Source organism: Aythya ferina (genome assembly GCF_964211825.1).
Source record: "Aythya ferina genome assembly, chromosome: 2".
In the NCBI taxonomy this organism is placed as follows: Eukaryota; Metazoa; Chordata; class Aves; order Anseriformes; family Anatidae; genus Aythya; species Aythya ferina.
The window spans coordinates 59,966,790-59,991,856 of NC_140297.1; the positions used below are offsets into that span (position 1 = coordinate 59,966,790).

The window sequence follows — 25,067 nt, forward strand, 5'->3', positions numbered from 1 at the left end:
AAGCAAATTCCCAAATCTGGGAGCTCATTCATTCAGTTCCTTTGCCAAAAACCCTTTTTATACTGATTTCTGTCTAGCCTACTGCTACTCACTGCCTCTGAAACTTTCCTTTGAGTTCAAGTGAAATAATGTCATCCTACATATTAAGAATTAGAAGATGCACGGTAAATACTAGTTTTTATCTTGCCTAGATAGAGAGCTTCCAATTTTACCTTAGGTAACCTGGCTTGCTCCCTGATTGAGCCCTCCTGGTCCAAGTTCTGCAGCAGAAGGCTGAACTCTGCTGTACTCCCAGGAAGTGCTAGAAACCTCCAAGCACTTCAACTCTGTTTTTAAAATAACTGAAGGAAATATGAAGAGATATATTTTTTCCTCATTTAATTCAGTTTTAATCTTCCACCGAATTTTACAGTGGCATACTATTTTTTTATTATTATTTTTATTTTTTGTCAGACATTGATCAGAATCACAAGTTTTGAGAGAACAAGGTTGAGGTTTTAACTGCAGGATATAGAATGAGAGGAACACATTTGGTGAGCAAGAAAGTGACTTGAGAGTATGGGGGAAAACAAAACAAAAATATCTGGCTGCTTCTGTTGAATCAATTTGTAATAGAAAAAAAAAAAAAAAAAAGTAATTTCCAGTATCATCATAAAGATTCAAAGAGTTATCTCAACATGAGACAATTCCCACATCCCTTAGCAGAGACTTGAGCAGATTCACAGACCTCAGGTAGATGTCAGTGCATCACTTTACACTGCTCAGATTAGAGTTTTTCTTTATGACTATACGAGGTTTGAATCTTTCACTTATTGTTTTATAGATCCTCAGACCTGGTATTCGCTAATAGAAAAACACCAGTAGGAGGCCAAATCCTCCTAAAGACATGGGACATGGCAATTGTAATAGTTGTTTACAGGCAAGAAAAATATCATCAGCTCTTCCTCAGTGTTTACCACAGTGTTTTCAAATGCAAAAGCAAAGGCCTGCCTTTCTTTACACTCATACCATTTTACATCCTTAACATGTAGCGTTTCCATTAGTTACTTAACAAAGGGAGGAACAGATAACTTTTCTCTCTAATGACAGAGCAAGGAAATGGGATATGCAAAGCCTCCCCCTGCCCGCCCCCCCCCCCCCCTCCCCGGTTTACACTGTCAGCCCAAATCCCTTTCCAATTTAACTAAATATGATGTTCTTCAGTCCCTGTCCTGAACTGCCTTCTAAAATTATTGTGAGCTACTGAGCATAACAAGTGTTGTGGATGCAAATCAGGCAAGACAAGTGTGCAGCCTACATAAAAATATATTACATTTGTTACTTTGTTGTAAAAAATTCTATGCCTGTACAATATAAGTGCAGTATTTTCATTAGAAATGTTAAATTGAGATCTCACTCTATGCTTGTATGGCTTGCAATTTTTTTTTTTTAGGTAAACCATTACAAACACAAATTACAAATTTATAGAAATTGGGATTAAATGAGAAGGTAACAACAAAAAATAATATAAAAACAGTTTCCTTTAAGATGTGTGCACCTAGAACACTAGCTCAAAACAAGTAACAAAGTACCTTTCTGTTAATTTGTTATGGATATCTACCTCTCCCTCAAAGGGTTTAAATGAAATAATTCAATTAATCTACTCTCTACAGAAGTCCAAATTATTCTTTAATTGTGGGGATGTTCTGTCTGAAATACATGTACATGACTATTAAGAATTGCAGCCAGCTACTCAGATGTGTGGTGTTTTTTTCTTTAAAAGAAACATGAAATACTAGTACAGTATATGTTGTGTGTAAAGAGGCTTTATTAGAATAATCTCTCCCTAAAGATGCTTTAAGTCTAACCCGTCCACTGACCCATGAAGGGTAAATGCTAAATTCTCACAGTCAAATATTCATTGTAACTCCTTGAAAAAGATGGATGAGCTGTGGCTCCTCTTTAAATTACTGTGAGATGGGTAAGTAGGTACTATCATCTGGAAGGTGATCACCATCACCAGAACCATCACCTCTCAGCTGTTAAAGATGACTGAATTCTGACAAAGGAGGTTTGTTTACATAGCCATGAAACTGCTATAGTATCTCACTGTCTTTCTTTCACTATACTTACTTGTAACGCTGCTCTCATGAGAAGGCAAATTTCAGATGTTGCGAAGGCAGCTAGAGAGTAGACTTTTATTAAACCATCTGCTGTTTTAGAAAGCAACATAAGCTAATAATTAATTTACAAACTGCCAAACCTTTAATCTTAAATCATGAAAGAATTTATTAAAACATTAACCATGAACACTTTGCAGCACGAGGGTTTTTGAAGATCCACTGAAGACTAAATTCAACAGGTTTTCTTAAGCTGAGTCAGTGACCACAGGTGTGTAGCTTATGGTGTTGGGGCTTGGTCTGGGCAGCACGTGGCTGAATACCTACAGATATCAGAGAAGCCTGGCATGAATTCTGGTCCCAGCATCCAGTGCAGTGACTTGCACTCCATAAACTGGGAGTCTTCAAGACGCTGCCAGAAGCTACTGCCTCACACAGGAGCAAGATATAGGGCCAAATTAAGAGAGAGCCTGTCACTCTCCACCAGATGATTTCCAGACAGATGGTAGATGATAGCGCTGAGTTTGGCTGGAACCAAGAACTACAATACCACCACAATCTCCCTCTACTCTAAAAAATAAAATAACCAAGAAACCCACCACTGGCCCTGCCAGAAACTCAGAATAGTGCAGATGTACTTGATGGATTTTTACCACAGTTTGTGTGTTACAGTCCATGAGTTTTGTGCTGGTCTGACCACTCACTGCATTCAGTCTTTATGGCTGAGAACTTCAGAAGCTCCCCAGACCAGCAGCAAAAGTAGGTGCAAAGGATCTTCCTCAAGCACGTCAGAAGTATCGCACACATCTACACAAAACTTGTTCTCAGTCCTGCAGCTGGTCCAAGCCTGTCATTTAAGTAGGATTTTTACTGCAGAATGAGCTGGCTCTTTATACAGTTCTCCCCCTTCTTGCTGCCTTGAATACTAGGTGACTTTCAGAAGTTCACAAACACAAATTTCAAACTCCAGTTACTACTGCTTCAAGAGACTGTCCTGATGCCCTTGCCATATTTGCTTAGTGAGGCATCTTGCCTCCTAAAGAATATGATTTTTTTTTAAGGCTTTGAGCCAGATTTAAACCATACAAATACAGCACTTTGGCCTCAAAATTGCAATCTGATATATTATCAGAAATATAGGTCCAATCACATTAATAAAACAGTACGTAAAAATATCAACTACTTTAATGCTAGAGAATTGCCTTTAAATGATGCGCTCATGTGATCCTAGGTGCTAGAACCAGATTTAAAAAAATGGCTGTCTGATCAACCCACAACTACTGCCTGGTGCATGACCAAAACGACCAACTTCCTTAACTGCATAGAGAAACAAGCAATCATACTCTAGTGAGTCAGAGCAGACAACTCTCAGTGACTACTTCTCAAGTCCTGCCTGCTCTCCAAAATGCTTGCAGTATTTCCCAATATTTCCTGAAGTGGTTTAACTCTAGTTTAATCAGACAGCCCTGACTTAACACCAAGGGAATTATTTAAGTATGATACAGATAATAAAAAAAGTATTTAAATCTGATGTTAAATCAACATGGACAAACAACAGGTGGAAACTTTTCCTAATTTTATTGGTTTTAAGAGCCTAACTTTCTATAAAGGAAAATGATACTCAGTGATCTGAAGCTTAATTTCATATTTTTAAGGGAGCTTCAGAATCTATAAATAAAACGTGCTAGAGAAGTGAAAAGGATCACATTATTAAAACATAAAATACTGGTGAAAGTTCAGAGTGACTTGGAATGAATGCAGAACAAAGCAAATTCAAATCAAATTTAAGAAGAATAAATCAACTGTTTTAAAACAATGTAGTATAAAATATAAGATCATTATAAAATCCTACATTTCATAGTATAAACACAGCTAGTAAATTTATGACTGCACTTTCAACCACTAGTCTCTTTTCCCTGGTATAGTCTTCAGAGTACTTGGATTTGACCTCTGAGCTGTGTAACACTTTTTTTTTTTCCTCTCTCTCTACATGGGAAACCTAGAGAACACTAAGTGCTTTACCCTTACCATCTAATTTTGTTCTTTCTTCCATATGACCCTTGGGTGTACAGGTTATAATAACTCTGTTTCAACTCCTGTTGCAGTTAGTGCAGCTGTGGGAATCTTACAGTCAACATCTACCATATCAATAACTACTGCATTCTTAATCAGGAGGAACAAGCCAAAAGAGTTAAATAGTTACAGAGATTAGAACACTTAACTATCTCCATCTTAATAAATAAAAACAACTTTACTCCTTATCACAAAGTTATGTAAACATATGCATAAGGAAAATTATATACTCTTCTTTAAAACATAACCATTTGAGTTTGAGGATAGATTTTGGCATGTCCTCGAAGATCAAATTTAACTCTATCCTTGGGAAATCTAATGATTTTATTTCTTCTTCTGTAAATATTGCATGATAGTTATGGTTTAATAAATTTCACTCATCACTTTATACCACAGATCTTATTTATTCACAACTGATTAAAATGAGAAGCGTTTCACAAGTAGTAAAAGGAAAACAACAGCTGAAGATGTATCACTGCTTTAGTTTACATTTCCCACAGCATGGCTCACCAAGTCTATAATGTATTTTTCACTCTCTAGTGTTTGCTCAAAGACTCTCAAACACAATATAAATTCCTCTGTCAAACTACACAATTATTTTTACTAATCCATTGAGAATGGCAGAAGCTGAAGCATTTGAACTGAGGCAGCCTCGTACAATAATCTAACAGTTCATTCAAGCAGGTGCAGGAAGTGTTATGTAAATTCCAACTAACTTCTTTTTTATGCATGAGCACATTAATATTTCTCAGGCATAAAATTCATTCCTTTGACAGTCACTACTAACTCACCATAGCCAGTAATCACCAGAGCAGTATCAAACTGTACACACTACAAATGGAACATGTTTTCCCAACTACTTTAGTTAAATGGACAATAACTGTAAAAGAAGACTTAGCCTTAATGCACAGAAGAAGAAATAATCAGAAATAGCAGCATGGTGCTCCACAACAACCACCACCAGCTGGTCATGCATTTGAAAGTTACACATTGAAGATTTTCTTCTGAGATAAACTTGAAGGGCCTTCTGCAAAAACTCCAAACACCAGGAGAACTCAAAAAGTACCACTACGTTTTGGAAATGAAAGTGTTTTCCTTATCCATGGGAACCGGGGTTTGTTCTTTATTTTGAGAAATAAACATTGGATATTTTTGCCAGGGTAAAAGCCTGTTAATTGCAGAAGCTAGGAAATCTTCACTTACACTTGTAAGATCTATTTGTCCTAACAGACAGTGCCAATCAGCCTTCACAGGCTCTTAAGGCTGAGGAAGGAAGATCTGAGAAGAAAGCTTTCCTCACTGTTTAAGGCTGGGGGGTAGGGAAAGCTTAGAGGAGCTCCACCACACATCAAACTTCATAGAATTCACAGGTATGGAGAAGTTCACAGTGTGCTTCCAAATCTGGGCCACACAGCTTGTGAAAATAGCACCCATCTTTTTACTACCTTAGTCATCACAGGCAAATACTCCTTTACACGTATTTTCTTTCAGCAACATCGTTGCAAGTGCAAGATCATTCATCCATAGCAGTCTCTTCACATTCAACAGACACCCAACAAGGAGGTAGAGTGAACCTCCCTCACATACCTACACCAGACAATCATCACCATTGCGTGGGCTAACAGAGGCTCACAAAGCCCACAAAGTACAATGCCTAGGGACCAAATTGCCACCTTACTCTCCAAAGAGAACAAACAAGCAGGGTAACTGCATCTACTGCACTCAATACTTCCCTGAGCAGCCTCCACTACCATAGACTCCAACACCTCTCCCAAAGACCAAGCTACTGCACCAACATAAGGTCTTTAACACTTAGTTACAGGAAAGTGCATCTGGCACTGCCTGAGGCAAACAAGCTAAGTCCAAACTGACAAAAATATATGCATTAAAATGGGATGCTGAAGATGAATCAGAGAAAGTGTTTTGTACTGAATAAGATATAATGTAGAAGTGTATTTGTTCACAAATACTAAAGTGTTTATTGTTAAGATACTTAGAGCAATTTTAATGATCTAAACTATAGTTTTTATTTCAGCTGTGAATACAGCTTACTGTATTAAACTTCACTGTAACAAGAGCAAAGGTTTACTAGCTAGTTTACAAAATCTCTCAAAACAGGTCAATAAAGAGTGGGGAATGTCAGCTAAAACTGTGACTTACAGCAATACATGATTATAAAAAATAAATGGTTTTATGGGTTTTATATTGCTGTGCTGTATTTGAGATAAAAAACATAATCCCAAAGTAGAAAAGCCTTTCCCGCATTGCACCACAGGTAGATCTGTGTTAAGTACTCATAACACATTCCCATCCTGCCAAGAAAGCATTTTGCGCACACTGAGTTTGGGTGTAAATGGCCTTAATGAGGTTAGGCAGAAATTAGCTCTTGCATAATGTAGGCCAGATGCATGCAATCTTTACTAAATTAATATAAATAAACACTCCTTCTAGCAATATGAGCTAGTGCTACCCTATATAGAAGGGTAGACGGAGGACCAGGAAAGAGGACTGTCACCCCACAAGTGCGCATTGGAATCCTCCCCAGCTCATACTGATGCAAAAGGTGAGAAAGATCAAACCCCAAAAAATAGGGTGACTTCCAAAGTTCCAAGTACTTCTTCAGTTGTATAGCTGTTGTAGACACAGCCTCTAGACCCACCAAATCCTTGTGTGGGTTTCATTCATCTCCCTCGCACCTCCTGCACTCTCATCTTAGCATCTGAAGACATCGCTTAGTGCCAAGATCACTGGCTCCCTCCATACACTTAGGCCTGGTAGGATGATCACAGCACTTCTCCCAGAGTTACTCCTTATACCCACCTTCCTGGGCAAGCCTCAATTAACTTCATTTGACAGTTCATCATATCCTTACAGCAAAACCACTCCCTGTCACCTTACAGGCTGCGTATCCCCATCACATGGCATGGAGTAGGAATTCTCATGAACTAAGCAAGTTGAGAGGTAAGCTTCTTATCACTTCATGATATTGAGTTTGATTTTATTGCTGAAGATTTGACTTTATTTTTTTATTTTATTTTTTTTTAAGAAATATAGCATGGCATTGCTATAAAGATTGAAGTATTTTGGCATTGCTTTTTGATCTCTGCTTTATCCACAATTCGTAACTACAATTGCATTAAAGAAAAACAAAGTAGAGTAAACTGGCATGGATTCATGTAAACCTCCATGCTTTGTGTGGCTAAAATATGCAACAGTGGCAGCCACTAACATGCATCACAGAAGTCCCCTCTTTGGATGGCAGCAGTCTAACAAAATGACCTACAAAAATCATTCCTAAATGACTACTGATTATTTTGGAAGTGCTACGTTCAGAAGCTGCATTTTCCAACAGGACACATTTAAATATATATATTCTCTGAATCCATTGTCACTTCCCATTAAACAAGCAGGTTTGGCTCTTACCTGCGCTTACATGACCGTTCTCTTTAAGAAGAGGCAGGTTAGACTGGAAAGATAGGACAGTTATTTCAGAACCAGTATCACAGCATGCGAATAGGAAAGGCCACTGAGCGTGTCCCCAGCATTGTAACAGATCCACTAATACATTCTATTATTTTTATGATGCACTGGGTACTTAAACAAAATTGTCTTTCTGGAAGACTGACAAATAGCTAGACTTTGCTGCTGCTGCCTCTATACACAGACCTTTTCAATTAAAGGAAAAACAAAACAAACAAAAAAAAAAAAAAACAGAACAGTACTAACCTCCTTCCCCTTCCTCCTTGTAGCTGACTAGAGAGATACCTATGTTCCAAATGCCACAAATTTCATTATCTCATTATTTTGTATTGGTACCTGAGCTTCACAGCAGGTGAGCCTGAGACAAACAGTCTTTGGGCATTCACATGTCCCCTTTAATTCATGTTAAAACCAAAAAAGACCCTCTAATAAAAATAAAATAAATAAATCATAAATAGTTCTAACTGCATTAAACTGTACTACTTGAAGAGGCTGTGTTTTGATTGACCAGTTCTAGCTGCTATTCTTAAGCCTTTATCTTCTGCAGACTGACTCTTTACAGCTGTAACCAGTGCCACTTGTTTTTACTGAATTTTAATGGGCTTTATTATGACATACTCTGAATAATTTAAGAGGGTAGCCTTCCTGAAGACACTCCTGGGTTGGATTACACACTTGCAACCTGTGGGCTACATCACACCGAACATGAACTCAGCATGGGCTAGCCACCTCCAAAAAAGCATCTTCTACCATATTCTAAAAAATGCAGCATGTCTTCCTATAGGAAAACAAAGTATAGCAGAAATGTAATACTGCCGACTATGTCCAGTACTTACAGAAGTTATTTGCAATTTGCAAAATGAGTGAGCAACCTGCTTCAACTCCTGCCGTTGTATCTAATATCAGTATATAGTTATTACCGCATTCAGAGATGTTACTTCCTTACTTCCTTCAGTGAAACTGAATGGATCTGTATGTATGTTTTTTGGAGATGTATGGCTTAAACTCTGGTATCAGAGTCTGTTTGTTAAGGGTCAAGGAACACAAACAAAGAAGGATATGCAAAATTAGCAACTAGCTTCTATTTATTTTATTTTGTTTTACTTTTACTTTTTACTTAACTGTCTGTGAGTGAAGAGCTGGTGAAAAACTTTTCAGGGGAGAGAATGAAAGATGCTTAAGAAATATGGCAATGATTTTAAAACCACAAAGTTTTATTTCATAGCCATGGGTTTCATTATTTGTTTAGTAGCTAGTTCAATAATTTCAATAATTCTACTAGGCCTGAACAATAGCTCCACTTCAAAAGTAAACCCACAAAAGCATTTACAAAATTGGATAAATGTAAGTTTTTGTGCATGTGTGCGCGCACGTGTATCTACTTGTCAGGGACTGATATCCTGTGTTATCCAGTGTTAGTTTAACAGAATCTTATCAATGATTTAATAAGCTGTTTGTTGGGCACAAATTTTCTAAGAGGAGACGACACAGTCAGAGACAGTTTAAAAAGAAAAACAGTTGAATGGTAACACAAAAAGCTTGAATTGTATCTTCAGAAACACATTTATGCATGCTTATTCATTTCCACTTACCCATGAAAACAATGCAGAGTCAACTCATGTAAACACTAACCCAGAAGCATACAGAATTACCCAGTGCATTGTGCAGGAGCTTAAATAGGCACTTACTTTACATAAGTGCACGTTCCTTCTAGTCTCCTTGCAGATTAGTGAAAGCTTTAAGGGAAGATTCCTTTGTGCACATTGAAAATGCACAACTAATGTCTTAATTTGCCATTCCACCTTTTCCAGTTTGGTTTTCAATTTCACTGAACTGTTTATTTAAAAAAAAATAAAAATACATTTTCTCCATAGAAACACTATAATGATGCACACCAACTGGGAAGTGCTCTTTCTCACAACTTCCTATGTGAACTTCAAGTTTATCACAAGATGCCTTTTCAAAAGTAGCAGGTAATTCTTACCAGAACAGCTTAGAGTGGTTCAGAGAGCAGCTGGGGGTGCAGCACAGAGCAAATCAATGTAATTACTTCAGCAAAAGCTACTACCCATTCCTGTTACTTGTATGAGGATAGGTAGAAATGTAAGACATCCATAATGTGTTAATCATAGTGCCTTTTCCATCTTCATTTATGGGAATTCATTTTCATTTCCTGGACCCTGCTGTGAATGCTTCCAATGGACTGCACAACAGCTACCATTTAAATACTTTTTAAACAGAGAGTGCCTGCTTGAAGTAGGAATTGTTTGGTTTGTTCTCTGGCACTGAGCATCTGTATTAGCTTCCCTGCATGTATCCTGACAACTCCCACAGTTTGGGGCCTGAGAGAAGATGGAAAACAATTTACAGACCTTTAACAGTATTTGTTATTAGTGTTCGTCTTCTGCACATTCATGCTTGAAGAGAGAGCTGCCAGGACAACAGCCTTAGGCGCAGGGAAGGAAGACTTATAGGGCAGCAAGAAAGGGACTGAGTAAGAAGGATACACAAGCAAACTAGGACAGATTCAAGCAGGGTTGAATTTATACCAAGGGTACTGTAACTCAGCAGTGATTCTTCTCTCCCCTCCCCACACACTACAGCATTTCAGGATCTGCTCTTTAATGAACATAAATACTGGGGAGTGTCACTTCACTAAAATACAGACATGTACATAGTGACAAGAGTCAGCACAAGCCTATATGCTTCTAGTGAAAGAAATCATGACAAAACAGGCCCAAGCTGGCCCACAGACCTAGTAAAAACTTAGCAAATAAATCCTGCCCTAGTAGAAATCAAAGTCTAATCAGAATCCAAGCCTTTTGTAGCAACCACCTGCACTCTCCAATGGCACTACGGATCTTACACAATTATGTTCATACTGCCTTTGGGTCATATTTGCCTTTCATTCTTTGCCACTCCTTAACATTTTGACAACGAGCATCCTGCGAAGGAAGCATCTCCCTGCCTCCCCACTCGATCTCAACCAGCGGATGCTGGATGCATGGAGCAGAGCAGGAGTGAATGCACAGACAATTGTACTGATGTGGAGACAGCCATAAATAAGTTCCCTTCCAGAATAATTCAGCATAAGGAAGCCAGATTTCTAAATATAGATAGGCCTTACGAATAAAGGAGGTTTTTTTCAGTGTGACCAAAAAATGCTGTTTATTATGGACATAACAGTCTGGCAGTTAAAACACCTGCAGCTGCTTAAATGCAGACTCACTTCTCCTTACAAGTTCCCTAGAAATACTGCACACTATATTGATAGATTATATATACAAAGGCATTTACATGTGTGGGAGAGCGAATTCCTTTGAGAAGTCACTCTGCACTGCAGCATAAATACTGTACCGCTGAGGTGGAAGTTGTTAGCGTATCTTACCAGTAGGTCAGTCAGCGATTCCATCTGTCTTTTTGACAATTTGTTCACAGCTTCCTAATTCCCTTGCGGTTTCTTGTTCAGTGAAAACCCTTAGAACGCACCATGATTGCAGGTTACCTTTTCTTCAGTGTTGTACAAAGGCAAGCCACAGAGCAGAGCTTTTCCATGAGGTCAAACGCATGTTCCTTCACAGTTCTTCCTAGCAAAGCTGATAAATTCCTGATTCAAAATTCAGAGCAGCTCCAACCAATTCCCTCAGCAGTGGCTCCCCTTTAAGAGGGGTTAAACATCCTCGTATTCCATTGGCTTCAACAGGAGATGAAGATGTCTGGCCCACCGGCTTACGTGGTCCATCTATGGTTTGTATAGTGGAGCCTATTTCAGGCACAAGATATACTGATGGCACAAACTGGTCTTTTTATTTGTGTTGCTTAAATCAAAGTCAGAAACAAGGAAACAATTTTACTCCATCCCACCTGCGTGTTCCTGTCCCTGACAGTTCCTCATATTCCTTGTTAGAAAACAGAGCTGTGTAATGCCAAAACAAGAGGTGGCAAGATCCAGATGACATGAATATAATACCTTCTGCAAAAAAAAAAAAAAAAATCCTTAGAAAAGTTTCATTCCTGACATCCAATAGAGATGCCAAAAAAAACTTGTTTAAGCTCCAGAATTATTTTCTTTCCTGAAAAGCTAGGAGCTTGCACAAGCAAAGTGCTGGCACATTTTAAACAGCCTCGATATTCTTTTCAAGACTTTACTTAGCCAGTCAAAATTGCAAAGGACTAAATTCTGCCCTCACTCATCTTTAGGGGATGAGCACTGAATTTAGTAAGACAGAAGACGTAAAAATAAATACAGCTTTCAGCCCATCCATTTTGTTGAGGATTTTGAGTACAGTGTGCCTAGACAAACAGACATTTTGCTTGTTATTGTTTCAGGTCTTGGTTCTCTACAGCAGTGGTCTCCCAAGTGGGGTGCACAAGGCATTCCGCTGGGGGTGTGGGAAGAAAATATTTTTTTGTACCTCAAATAACATTTCAAAAACCACAAACAGTATTTTTCATCTTTATTTCATCCTTTTTTAATTTTTATTTTTGTGTATGTTTTATAGTGTACATATTATGGTAGTAAAGCATATCATTTATAAATAAATTGTGAGTGCTTATTAAATTTTTTACTGATGGGTTGCACAATCAAAAAGGGTTGGAGACCACTGCTATACAGGGTTTATTAGGTTTTACCTGAGAACACCATCACACCAAATTATTTTGATAGGATTAATGACATTGGTTTTCAAATGCTGTCTCTAGTAATTAGTGCTTCCATCGTTAACCTAAGTCCTATTAAAACAACCAGAAGAATTGCTTCTCTAGTCAGGTCACGTTCCCCTCCTTCGTGACCCCCCAAAACCACCGAATTCCCAATTAGCTAAAAAAAGTTACTATGAATAGCACACACAATGCTGTATCACAGGTTTGCAGAATTAAAAGTGGAAGGAAGAGACTGGAGACAAATGCTCAGGTCCTGAACACTCATATTTGTCACAGCTTTGGCTACCAGAAGAACATGGTCCACAACAACTGCCCACACAAATGGGATTCAAACAGGTTCAGATAAAGCATTTATGTACCAAATGAAAGATCTTGTGCATTGCACATAACATCTTCTCTAAGTGACCATATTGGCATTGTACCATTTTAATTTGTACGCAGGTATGCCTACACATGCTGTTAAAATGATTACCTTTATATTGATGTTATGCTGAGTTCAGCCCCCTAAATCCCTGTGCAAACGAAACTTGCGGGAATGAAATCACCAGCCAGGGAAATCCTAATGAGTCTGAGTGGGCCAAGTTTTCACCTCTGGAGCTCCCAACATCCCACTCTTAAAGGGGCAAGGGGCTGGGAATACATTTTGTGGTTACATTAAGACAATGCCACTTAAAATAGCTCACTGGTCAAAATATTTGCTAAATAATAGAGCATGCGTTGTTTTAAGTAAGCTTCCTTTTTTTTTCTTTTTTTTTTTTTTTTTTTTAAAAAAAAGGATTTTTTAATGCTTCAACAGTGCATTACTAAATAAACTGACAAAACATCTCGGAACTAACGTAAACGTACAATTTTAATGCCTTCTAATCACACAAATCAGCACAAGATTTTTGTACTTGTGCATGACCTTCTTCAAATTATCCCTCCATTTTGGCTGAATCAGAATGAGCGTGGGCTATTTGATAAAAAACACTAAGTGTGTGAAATGAGGGGCCCTCATCGCTTCTGCCAGACTCCTCTTGACAGAATGATGATAGAAGCATCACATCCCTGGGAGAGTAAATGCAAACTGACAAGAGATGAGCCTTTAGATGTTGAATATAATCTTGAATTGTGCTTGAAGTGTCTTATTATCTTGTCTTTTGATGTCTGAAGGGGTGGCTCATTGTTAGAAAAAGGAAAGCCCTTGCACATCTTTGCCATCTTTAAAAATTGTTTGGCCTTTAACAACTGCTTTTCCAACTAATGTCCATTTCTCCTGACAATAAATATGGCAGGTCGTCAGCAAGTGACAAACAATTTACTTTACATGCCAGGCTTTTATGTTTTTTGAGAGCTCATGTGGAAGCATATTTTAAAAAGCAGTAGGAAATTAATACCATTACAAATGTTAAGATGGCTGCATGCGTATACTTTGCTGAGTGGTTATTCATTACTGCTACTTTCTGCAGGTTCTGTTATAAAGTCTTGTCTTTCCTGCATTCAGACTGCTGTTAAAGTTCTTTATTTATCATTGACTAAAAATAGTCAATGAAAAATAAAGAGCAAGAAGCAATTTTCTTCTGCTCTAAAAAAAGCACTATTATGGATACAGTACATGGGTAATGCATAAAATCATATTTATTAATCATAACAAATCAATATCAGTAGTGGTATGGCACAGCTTACCTGTATTGCAGACCCTTACAATCACATCACCATTTTTTCCACCTTCAACCAGCTCAACATTTTTTTTTTTCTTTAAACTTAAAAGTTTAATGACGAATCAGATCAATATGATTCCTTAGCAACTAAATCACAGGCGCACTAGTTTTTCCTGTCACAGCACCAGTTTTGCGAAAGCAGTCAAGTTCTTTTTTCAGGTCTCCGTCACTCTGAGAATCCATAAGAATTCTCAAATGGATCATAAACTGTTACAGGGTTCAGGTTATTGTATCATTATAAAAACGTATTGATACACTACAGATGACAAGACATGCAGCTCTTGTGCTAGTCTATTACAACCATCTGAATACCATAAGAAATATCAGATATAAACAAAATAAAACAGTCAGCAGGAAGCTGTCTTTTAGGGAACCTGATTTTATATATATATATATATATATATACACTTTTTTTTTTTAAACTGCCTTAACCTGTTTCAAAATATGGCAGTTGTATGAAACCACAGAAATACCAAAACAGAAGAACAAAATATTAAAAATAAAAACCTGACCAGTGTAGAGATTTTATTTATTTATTTATTTATTTATTTATTAATCACTGAATGAAAGGGCCTGATTCTGCTCGAAAATTTTGTTCCACCCTGTGCCCCTCTGGCACCCACTGCCCTGGCCAGCCCCGCTGCTGCTTCCAGGTGGATGCAGCATGCTGGAACCCACTGAAGGCACCCAAAGCCCTTGCACCTGCTGGGCAGACCCCACAAGCAGCCTGGAAATACATAAACTGCTATTTGAGAGAGACCAGCCACCACTTTACACAAATGAGACCACTGCAATGCAGGAAAGGCTCAGCCCCCAGACTCGATTCCTTAGAGGTCCAGGGTCATAAGCTGGAGTCCCGCAAACCCGAATTTGCTCATTGACTAGGACATCTCATCCAAGTAAACCTTCGCATCATCTGGTCCCTCTTTTATTCATTGCCTCATAAAAGCGAAGAGATGTGGGGGCTGGGGTGAACAGTACCAGCTGATTGAAAGATTTTTTTTTTTTTTGTCAGCAACTGTTATGAGAAGGTTCACTGTGCTGTATCCATGCAGTTAAAATAAGACTGAAAGCATTGCATCAAATCACAGCCACAGAGCCACACAAGAGTTTCTTTCACACTCTTCATAACAAAAAAATAATAATCACATGACTTATGGAGATATTTTTCTTGCTGGATATTATCATTAAATTTGCTGTGCTTAAGAGTAAAGTATATTCAATTAGCAAACAGAAGTACAAAGAAATTCTTTTTTTTCCCCCTCCAGTTATAAATTTCATTTTTCCTTTGGAGAGATTTGTGGCTTGCAGTCCCAAATATTTATGGTATGAAGCAAGGAAGCATAAGAAAGGAGGAGAAACATCAAGCCTGTGCATTTACAATCACCTTTGAGCTCGTATATATCTGCCCATTTTTTTTTTCTTTCTTAATCATTGTTGATTCTTCTAGTCATGGTTTTGTTTCAGTAATAATTCCTATTTCCAGTCCTTATATTTTAAAGCCTACTTATGACCATTTGCTCTACCAGTCCAATAAACATTCCTTACAAAATACACCTCCACTCTTAGGAAAGATTTCAACATAGTTTTCAATGCTGGCAAACCATGCCTGCCCCAGAGCGGGTCAGATGCTCTCGCCTGCTTTGCAAAGCCAAGCCAGCAGCCATGGAACCAACAAGCCCCCACAGCACACACATCTACCCGCATGTCGGAAAGGAAACCCACGATGACATGGGACTGACTAAATAATTCAGCTTTTGTTAACGATGAAGGCATCGGAACTATTATGCAATTCTTATTCCTCCCATCAGAATGCTTGGTTAGCTGATGTTAAGTTTGGAGCATGGGAGGACGCAGAGCACTGGCCAGGTTAGATTGGTGCAGGCTACAGACCAGCACACAGGTGTTAAGACAACAAATACCCCATGGAAACCCATGGCTTTCCCGTGTACCTGCCGACAGATGCTCAGCCGAGACCTCGTAGAATCTGGCCTCATGTTTAATCAAATCAGTGAGCAAACATGACATCTCCACACCGTGCGAGTTAATCCTAATTACATGCAAAAGAAAATATGAAAACTGCTCCATATTGTATTTGTTCAAGAGATTAGGCTGAATTCAAATGATCTTTCTTCCTCTCCAGTTAATATTTTACTATCTCAAGAAATAATTACACATACTTAATAGTACAATATATTAAAATATGCCTTAAGGTATATTTACTGAAAAGCAATTCTGGTTTCTTGATTAAACACGGATTTTAGATTATCCTCTTCAAGTAACAGCACCCTGCCCCAAACAATAAGCTTCAAACAAAGCACGGAAACCTAAAGCACACCTCAATGGCACAGAGGGAAAACACAGCAGCAGACCCAAGTGACACCTGCCTGGCACAGCTGAGTATATGTACGGGCTGTATACGTGTATACATGCATGCTGTGTACATCTCTGCACACACAAACAAGTGGAAGGGGAGAGGGGAAGAGTTGCAAAATTGGCCATAAGAAAGGAAGAAGGCTGAACAGAAAGAAGGTAGGTTTGTTTTTAATGAAGCTCTACTTTGCAAATCTTGGCATTTGTGGCGAGATTCTGCTTCCAGTGCAATCTCCAAGAGGACTTCTGCTGGAAGAAAATTGACTGCTAATAACTCATTACTCAACAACAAGATTTTAACAAGTGGGACAATGAGGAATAGGAAAATGAGATCAAAAATGAAAAAAATTTATCAGAACCACTAATGCTCAAACCATTCAACCACCATCTGAAAGGAAATGTACACAAATATTTTTAAAAGCCAATATTAAAATGCTTCTAAAAACTCCACAGTAGTTTTCAAAGAACCAATCTAATTATAGATTGCTGTAGTGAATACTGTTCTTAGGGGAAAATCTTTTTTATTTCTCATTTGTGTAACATTCAAATATTTTGAGTAACACAAAATTGTTTTAGGACTGATTTTTTTATTGCAATAAAATAATTTACATCCTATTCCTGTCACACTGAAAATTTTAATATTTAATACTTTAAAAACAAAAACAAAACAGAACAACTTTTGTCACCACTTTCAGGTAGTCATAGCGGCAAAAAAAATGTTTTTGTTTTTCTTTTTTTCTTCTGAAACGTAACATTTTCCTTGAGAAAACTCCAAACTATTTAGGGTTTAAAATGACTATTTGCCTTTCTGAAAAGAAAAAACATCTGGTAAAAACAACTCCCACTCTTCCAACAACTGTTTTTGTATATCCTAAAATAAAAACAGAGAAATCCAAACTACCATTATGAATAGCCAAGCAGTGCTTAGTGTTAAACAAACATGTTTTAGAGAGTGGCAGGGGCACAGTCTGTGCATTGATTTGGTAGATGTAGATATCCCTGGAATATCTACAGAACAAACCTAATTTCAGTCTCTCTGAAAACAGCAGGTTTTATTTAGTTAGACGGGATGAGGTACTGTTCTTCTCTAGATGACCTCTGCTTTCAAAGTAAAAGGGCTCAGACCTGCTTTTGAGAGCATCAAAGCAGTATCACAACATAAAGCAGGACATGTCACAATACAAATCTCCCTTTGTTTCATTCTGATATTGATTTCGATTCTTATACAGTGGGGGAAAAAAAAAAAAAAAAAAGACTTCACATGAACAAACATCAAACCATTTCCATTACAAAATAGTATTCCTACTGAAACCCACAAATTATGACATTTAATTTTATTCTGCTTTTGCCCCTCTTCATCATTAATTTTTTATTTAGTTGTCATTTTAATGTAACTTCTGTCACTGAACTCATCAGAAACAATTTTTGTAACTAGCAAAATGTTATTTTGATAGTACTAGTGGTAGAACTAGTGCTAATGGTAGTTGCAAAGAAAAGTCAGAAAACACAGCAGTAATGAAAAAAACATGAATATACTGAATACGCAGTTATCAAAGAATAAGAAGCCATCATGCTGATCTTCCCATACTCTGACCATCTCTCCAAAAAGAGGGACCAAAGATGATGGACATAACAGAAGAAAGAGCTTTGCAAGGAAAATGAATTAAAACAAAGAAGAACCCAGAAGTGTCAGAAAGAACAAAACCTAGGAAGACAACACAACAAGGAAAACCAAGTGCTACATAGGATATTAAAGAGAAAAATGATCCACAGGAGAATGGCAACTGTTACTATGAGCTTCCTACAGCTACCTCTGCCTTTGGATATTTTTAAAACATTTATTAACCTGACAGCAGGAAACTTTATACAGCTTGCCCCCTGACAGGGTGCCAGCTTGGTATAAGCACTTGCTATCTCTTTGTTTAGCATAAGGAAATCAAGAGAGGTGTTAAGTGGTGCCATGTGCACATTTGGGCAAATATAACTTCTCCTTGTCTGCCTCTCATGCATATTTCCATGGAGAACTTGCTTAATCATATGAAGTCCAACAGAAACATCCAATTTTCTTTCCTTCTCTCTCTCTTTTTTTTTTTCCCCCTGTGTGTGTATATGTGTGTGTGTGTGTGTGTGTTTGCTTCCTTTTTAATGTGCAAGTGTCTGATCTATTATTAATGTCAAAACACAAACCTGCAAGGATCTCAATCAAAGAAGGTAACAGTTCTTTCACAAATTACCTGTTTACTGCCTGGTAGCCAGCAAGTTCCCCTTTGAAACAGCCAGCCATTTATGCTGCTTTTAAACAAGTTTGTTTGTTGCTGTTATTTTTATGGCTTCAAAGACATGGAGAAGAAAGATTAACTAATTAAAAATGAACTATTTGTCATTCAGTCATACTCGAATTTCATTTTTTCTCCTTCCCTCTCTAATGTTAGTTATTCTGTATATAAATGCAGATAATAAGGCTTCAAGCCTCATTTAAGAAACACATAACATACACTTAGCTAAAAAAAATTTAGCAAAGAAGTAATTAGAGAACAAACAGAATTGTCTTTAAAATACACCATTAACTTTCTCCACACTCAAAATAGTTGTTGTTTTTTTGCTTGTTATCTTTTTTTTTTTTCTTCCTTTCTTCACTTTTCTTGTTTTTAAATAGGCTTTGTTTGTCACAGTTAAGGCACAGTGATGAGGCTGATTTATTTCCATAAAAGCAGGGAATTTACAAGCGAGGCTGTATTATTTGTTCTTCATCAGCCCAATTTTCCTTTCACTACTGGCTATGGGAGTAGGAGCCAAGTCTCTCCCCCAAGTCAGCATGTCAGTGCTAACACTATCCCTGCCTGAACTCCCTGCAGTACCTAGCCACAGCAGGGATGCTGAGCTATGGATGGATTTTCTATCTTGCCATCACATCCTTCTTTGTGTTTAAATAGTCACAACATCTTCTTAGGTTCCAATGGGCATTTTCTCCCCATTCACTAGTGCATCCCCCACTGACTCAGGTAAGAAACCCACCAAGGAATCAGACAGTAACACTAGTTAGAGTAGTTGCTCAAGTCCCTAACTGTTGGCAAACTTCCATTTAGAAATGCTCACATGTACAAAACTACTCAAAATGCTTAAAAATACATATCATATCAAATGTATCCTTCAGAAATAACTAAATCCATCACATTGTCAGATTCTTTGAAAACTTGTTATTAAGACACTAGTACATTTTAGAAAATGGATTTACAAGCCTGTATTGTGACCTGATCCTGTAAGCATGCCATCCATTAACATTCTCACTGACAACACCTCATAATAAAACAGCACTCCTAATCCACAGATTATGGGCTTTAATAAAGGTATCACAGATTCAGGCACCAGTAGGGTTGGTCCTACGGCCCTTACCGATTGCATAGGTAACTGAGAACATCCCAAAACAAAGCATCCAGAAGGTGGAAATTACTGCAGAGTTACTGAATAAAATTATGTGAAGAGACAGGTGTCTTTTGTTGTAAACTAGACATATTTCAAACATTTGCTGTGCCTAAAAAGAAGGCTTGACTGTAATGTTGAGACAACTGGGGCTGTGAACTTCCCTAGAACAACAGAAATATTCACTAGATGCTCAAGCTGCAGCAAGAGTAACAAACACACTGCTTACTTTCACTGAAATGACCAAACCTTATCAAAATGTTTCTGAATGGCTGAGACCTTATAAGCCTTTGAAATTTGAGGGTACAGCCAAAACGCTAAGAATCATCCTTAAATACAGTGATGAACAGAAAGCTCTTCATCTGAGGGCCTCTTTCCCCCCACAGGCTAGATGTGCTGTTAATGACTATAATGTGAGCTTCCTCTCAGCAACCTGGCAGTGACCTCTGCTCTGACCTGCGGAGACCACTGTCTCCAGAGGTAAAAGACAATTTAGTCCTTTATCCTTTGTAACCGAAATGATGCCAGCGCCATAAATTCTAATCAAGGCAACTCTCATTTAAAAATAATAAAACTGGATAGTATATGTTTCCTTAAAGAGCAATACAAGGCATCTACTAGCAAAACACGATCAGCTGCAAACAACTTCTACGCTGTTCTGCCACAGCACGTGTATCTGCCTCTATAGAAAGATGCACGCAGTTCTGGGATGCGGGTAACAACCCTGAAAAGGAAAACAAAATAGCAAAACCAACCCAGGGCTTTGAAAACAAACCCTTGTTTACAGAAATGTGTGCGGATTTGTTTAACTCACATTAACTCACTATTTCAAACATACATAGCATTATAAAAAAAAAAAAAAGCAGAAATCTGGTGGGGAACCAAATGAAACCACAGTTTTTAGTTCCAGCACAGGAAACCTAAGATTTAATTTCAGTGGAACAAAACTTTTCCAGCTAATAAAGGTTAGCAGTAAATATTTTTTTCTATATATATATATATATATTTTTTTTTTTTTTCTCTCCTGCAGTCTTTAAATAGGAAATGTTTCTACTCCACAATTATATGTTTGGTCTTGTACTCTCTGTGGTACCTACAGCTTTTTTTTTTGTTTTTTTTTTAGTTTGATAGGTTTGATGCATAGGACTACAGGCTCAATCTCAAAGAGCAACTTCTTATAAATTACCAAAATTATCAGCATCTTAGCTTTACCTTTGCTATCATCTAACTATGTCACAAGTTACCTTTGATTAAGGATTCATTAGGATTTGATCCAAACTCATAAAAGCCAACCTCAGTCCACAGGTACTTCTCATGCTTGGACTAGGCACTTTTCCTGGGATTTTTACTGTACAGAGAATTTTATGCAAAACATATGCCTAGTGGCTATACCAAATTTTGAATCTCAACAGTTATAATGTTACACAACTAAACATTTTATTTTTCTTGATTTTTTTTATAACAATACTTGGCATCTTATTCTAAACTTCTTTTGAAGATATTTTTTAAAAGCCATCTAATTTAGTTATCAAATACTGATGTGTTTATTCAAGCAAAGGTACAACTTAACATTAACAAAAGCTTCTTCTAATAAAAAAGAGAGAAAATTGGCCCATGTTACTGTTTTGAAAAATATTGCAGAGTAAGACAAGTTGATCTGAAAATGATACCACCAGGCATGTCAGACAGCCAGCCTCAATTTCTGGGTTTCTAATTGCTTCATGTGACTAAAATGGGAGATACTGCTTCACAACTATTTTAACCAGTAAATAACATACCACAAGATCGCTAGTAAAGCAACTTGCCTCATGCTGCTCAGCAAAACTGGGATTTCTGCAACTGGAATTCTACACCTGCACAAACTCCACACTTCAATATGCTACTTCTGAACTAATATGTTCATATTCTCAGATAATATGTCTGTATATTCTCAATAATATGTTTATATTAGCTCAGAATAGAGTCCTTTCCCAATATTTTGCACTTCAGAAAGTGCAAAAAATTACTCTCGTCTTGTTTCACGTTATTTCAGTATCAGAAATTTTTTGCTTTTTTTTTGCACTCTAATGCCCAAAAAGCCCACTTGTAAAAAAGCACAGGATGAGCTTTACAGATGAGACACCCCCTCCCCACTCAAACTAAAAAAGTAATATTAAAAGAAATTTAAAAAAAACACCACAACATAAAGCAAAGCAAGGAAACAAGCAAACGCAACCCCTCTAACCACGGCTGCCCCTGTCACCACTCTCAGGGAGCAGTGCACTGTAGTGGCAAAGCGCCATATTCCCAGACACCTGTACACCAGTTTCAGGTGGGAGCTACTTCAAATTATCAGAAACTTATCCCGGCTGGGGCTGGTATTTGGGACCCAAAGAGCTGCAGCATGCACCTTCTCTGTCACTGGCAGCAGAGCACCCATAAGAGAAACAAAAGTTTACCGTGCATCTTCCGGAGTCAAAAATAAGTATAATTAAGTGTAGCCTGGCCCTTCCCTTGCCTGCAGCAGGGGGGTGTTGTTGAAGAGGTGCCATTTGTTTGATTAATTGTGCTATCTGCTACCAAAACAAAAAATAAACACTCAGTGTTTCTATGGTATGCAGTGAAATACTAAAACAATGACGCTTAAGGAAAAGGAGGTGGATTTTAGGAAAAGGTAGAGGTGAGCAATGCAGGTCTTTGCAGAAATAAACCCATCTGTCAAAAGAAGGCTAAGCAGAATGCATCCGATGAGAAAGAAGAAAGCTCTTTGCATCTAATCATTCAATTCTGTTCATCTATATGAAAATAAGACTTGTGAAATATTGCTAACATCAACAAAACATAAGACACTCAAATGTTGGCCATTCATTCCAACTAAATCAGTACATGATATTCGCAAATTTTTCAAAAAATGTGAAAGCAACAGTGTAGGAAAACTTTGTTCTTTATGGACCTGTCTCCTCCCCTTGACTTTTTAAAATGCTCCTCCCTCTCCTGCTTAATAAATTTTGGGGAAAATTTTCACACAGCGTATATTACATGCTAAATTATATAAAGAAAATTTTCATCTCTCATCACATGAAAGAAAGAGGAGAAAAATGTCAATCTCTATGCCATCATATGCCAAAAAAGTCCACAAATAAATATAATTTCAGAGACTGCAAAGAAAGCCCCTAAGTATGCATTCCTAACATACTATTCATAACATTAAACAAAGAGAAACAGCTATAGAATAACCCTCCATATTTATGCACCAAAGCTTTAAGCAAAACTACATTTTAAATGTTTACTGCAAAATTATCTTAAAGGGACACATTCATGAAATAAAAGCTAAGTATCTCTTCTAAATAAATTTGCTTCATTTAATCCTCAAACGTATCAAAATAGCATCACTGTCCCTTCCTTTATGTTCTCAAAGCTACTAAAATTAACTGGTAAAGGCTGCTGCTAAAACATCTGTAACAGAACCTAGATAAACTGCAAATAAGTTCGTACTGAGTCACTTGAACTATTTCACCTACTTTTGTTTACTTGGTAACATCTTTTTTGCAGTACAAAATCATGCTAGCAAACATCTTACACTCACCAGTACAATCAACACAATATACTCATTTGTATTTTTTTTTCATTAGTGTTTTTAGGTACCAACTATATTTACAATTCAGAAGGAGATAAGATATTGTTGCACATCATTTCTATATCCCAAGCAGCAACTCTAATGAAAGTATCTGTTCAATCTCACTGCTGAGCATCCAAATAACAATGGCTCAAAAAATACCCTGCCTTTTATTACAATACTTGCCTGATCTAAAACCAGACATTTCAGTACCCGCAAATTAAAAGTCCATTTTTGTTTGTTACCTTGCAATATTTAATAGATGTACCCTATATATTTGATCAAATAAAAAATGTAAACACAGCTAAATATATTTATACCAATATATACAAGTAATAGCTTTCTGAATTTTAGCTATTAAAATTCTTTTCTGGATTAAATGGACTAAAACAATAGTTATATGGTGTTTGAACATACAAACTGATAAAGGAAATTATGTTTTCCATGGAAACAAAGATTACTAAGGGTGTGCTTAAAAATGGATGTGATATTTAATAATGGTTATTACTGTAATTCAGAAATTAAATTTTAGATCTATTATTATTTTCCCTTATCTGTAGCAAAGTTACTTAGTAAAACATTTTGTGCTTTTTCTTCTTGTAAGGGGTAAGGAACATTTTTTTAAAAAAGAAAATTGCATGTATTCTTTTGTTTTAAAAATCCTGCAGCTCCTACCGTAGCTGGAAAACTGAAATCTGAACACTACTACAGATTTCCTTACAGATTATGAAATCGAAACTTGCGTCTTAGAAAATGGGCTCTCTCTGTGCCTTAAAGCTGCATTCTCACTAAACAAGATCTTTCTTCCTTCAACTTCCATCTACAGAGTCGTGGAAAAAATAAGGAGTTGCTCTGTTTCTATTAAGGTTTATCTTAAGTCACAAATGGAAATAATTAAAAGGAACCCCTTCAGGAGAGCAGTTGCTCTAAACCCAAAATGTCACTATGTACCATACAGTACTACTCCAGCTCAGACATCTATCAACATCTATCACTCAAGCACGCGCCTCAACAACTCTGCTCCCTTTTCTGATTAGAGATCAGAGTTGCTTGAGTTGGCTTACAGGGTGTCATCCATTTGAATGACAGATGTCTGTGTTGGAGTGCCACTCTTACTGCTTTTGTTTTGATTGTGAAAGGTTACACTTTCATCTGGAATAATTTAGGCTACTTAAAAATTAAACAGATAATTTCTTTTTGGCACATGCTTTAGAAGAAGTATTTTATTTCTAATTTAAATTTTAAAAACATTAGCTCCACATGCACTACCCTTGGTAGCCTTTGTTTACTCTCAGTACAGAGAGTGTTTTCTATGGGAATGTTTCAGCTCTCTTCACCCAGCTTTATCTTTACCATTTAAAATGGTAACTCCTCAGTTTAGTCCAGGCTCAGAAAAGGCTGATAGTATATCAGACACTCACATCAGCACTTAATGCAATAAATGTTAATGAACCACTCAAAAAAAATAATAATAACTGGAAAAAAAAAATGATTCCCCGCTCTATTTTTTACACTAGAGACCACAGATCAAAGGAAAACATAACATGTCTGCAACTTGCATTAAATAAGTTCATTGTTGACAAAAGTTTTCAGAATGTGACACTGTCATTCCAGTAGCCAGTTGCAATGGGAGCACAGGGCTGTACGCCTGCACGCTCCAAGCTA

The 25,067-nt window shown here is 37.3% G+C and overlaps 1 protein-coding gene across 2 annotated transcripts in view; it reads right to left on the reverse strand.

The window, feature by feature from the left end:
* The window catches only part of POU6F2 (POU class 6 homeobox 2), a 308,147-nt gene that overhangs the window by 239,738 nt on the left and 43,342 nt on the right, over positions 1–25,067 (reverse strand). The window lies entirely within an intron of this gene.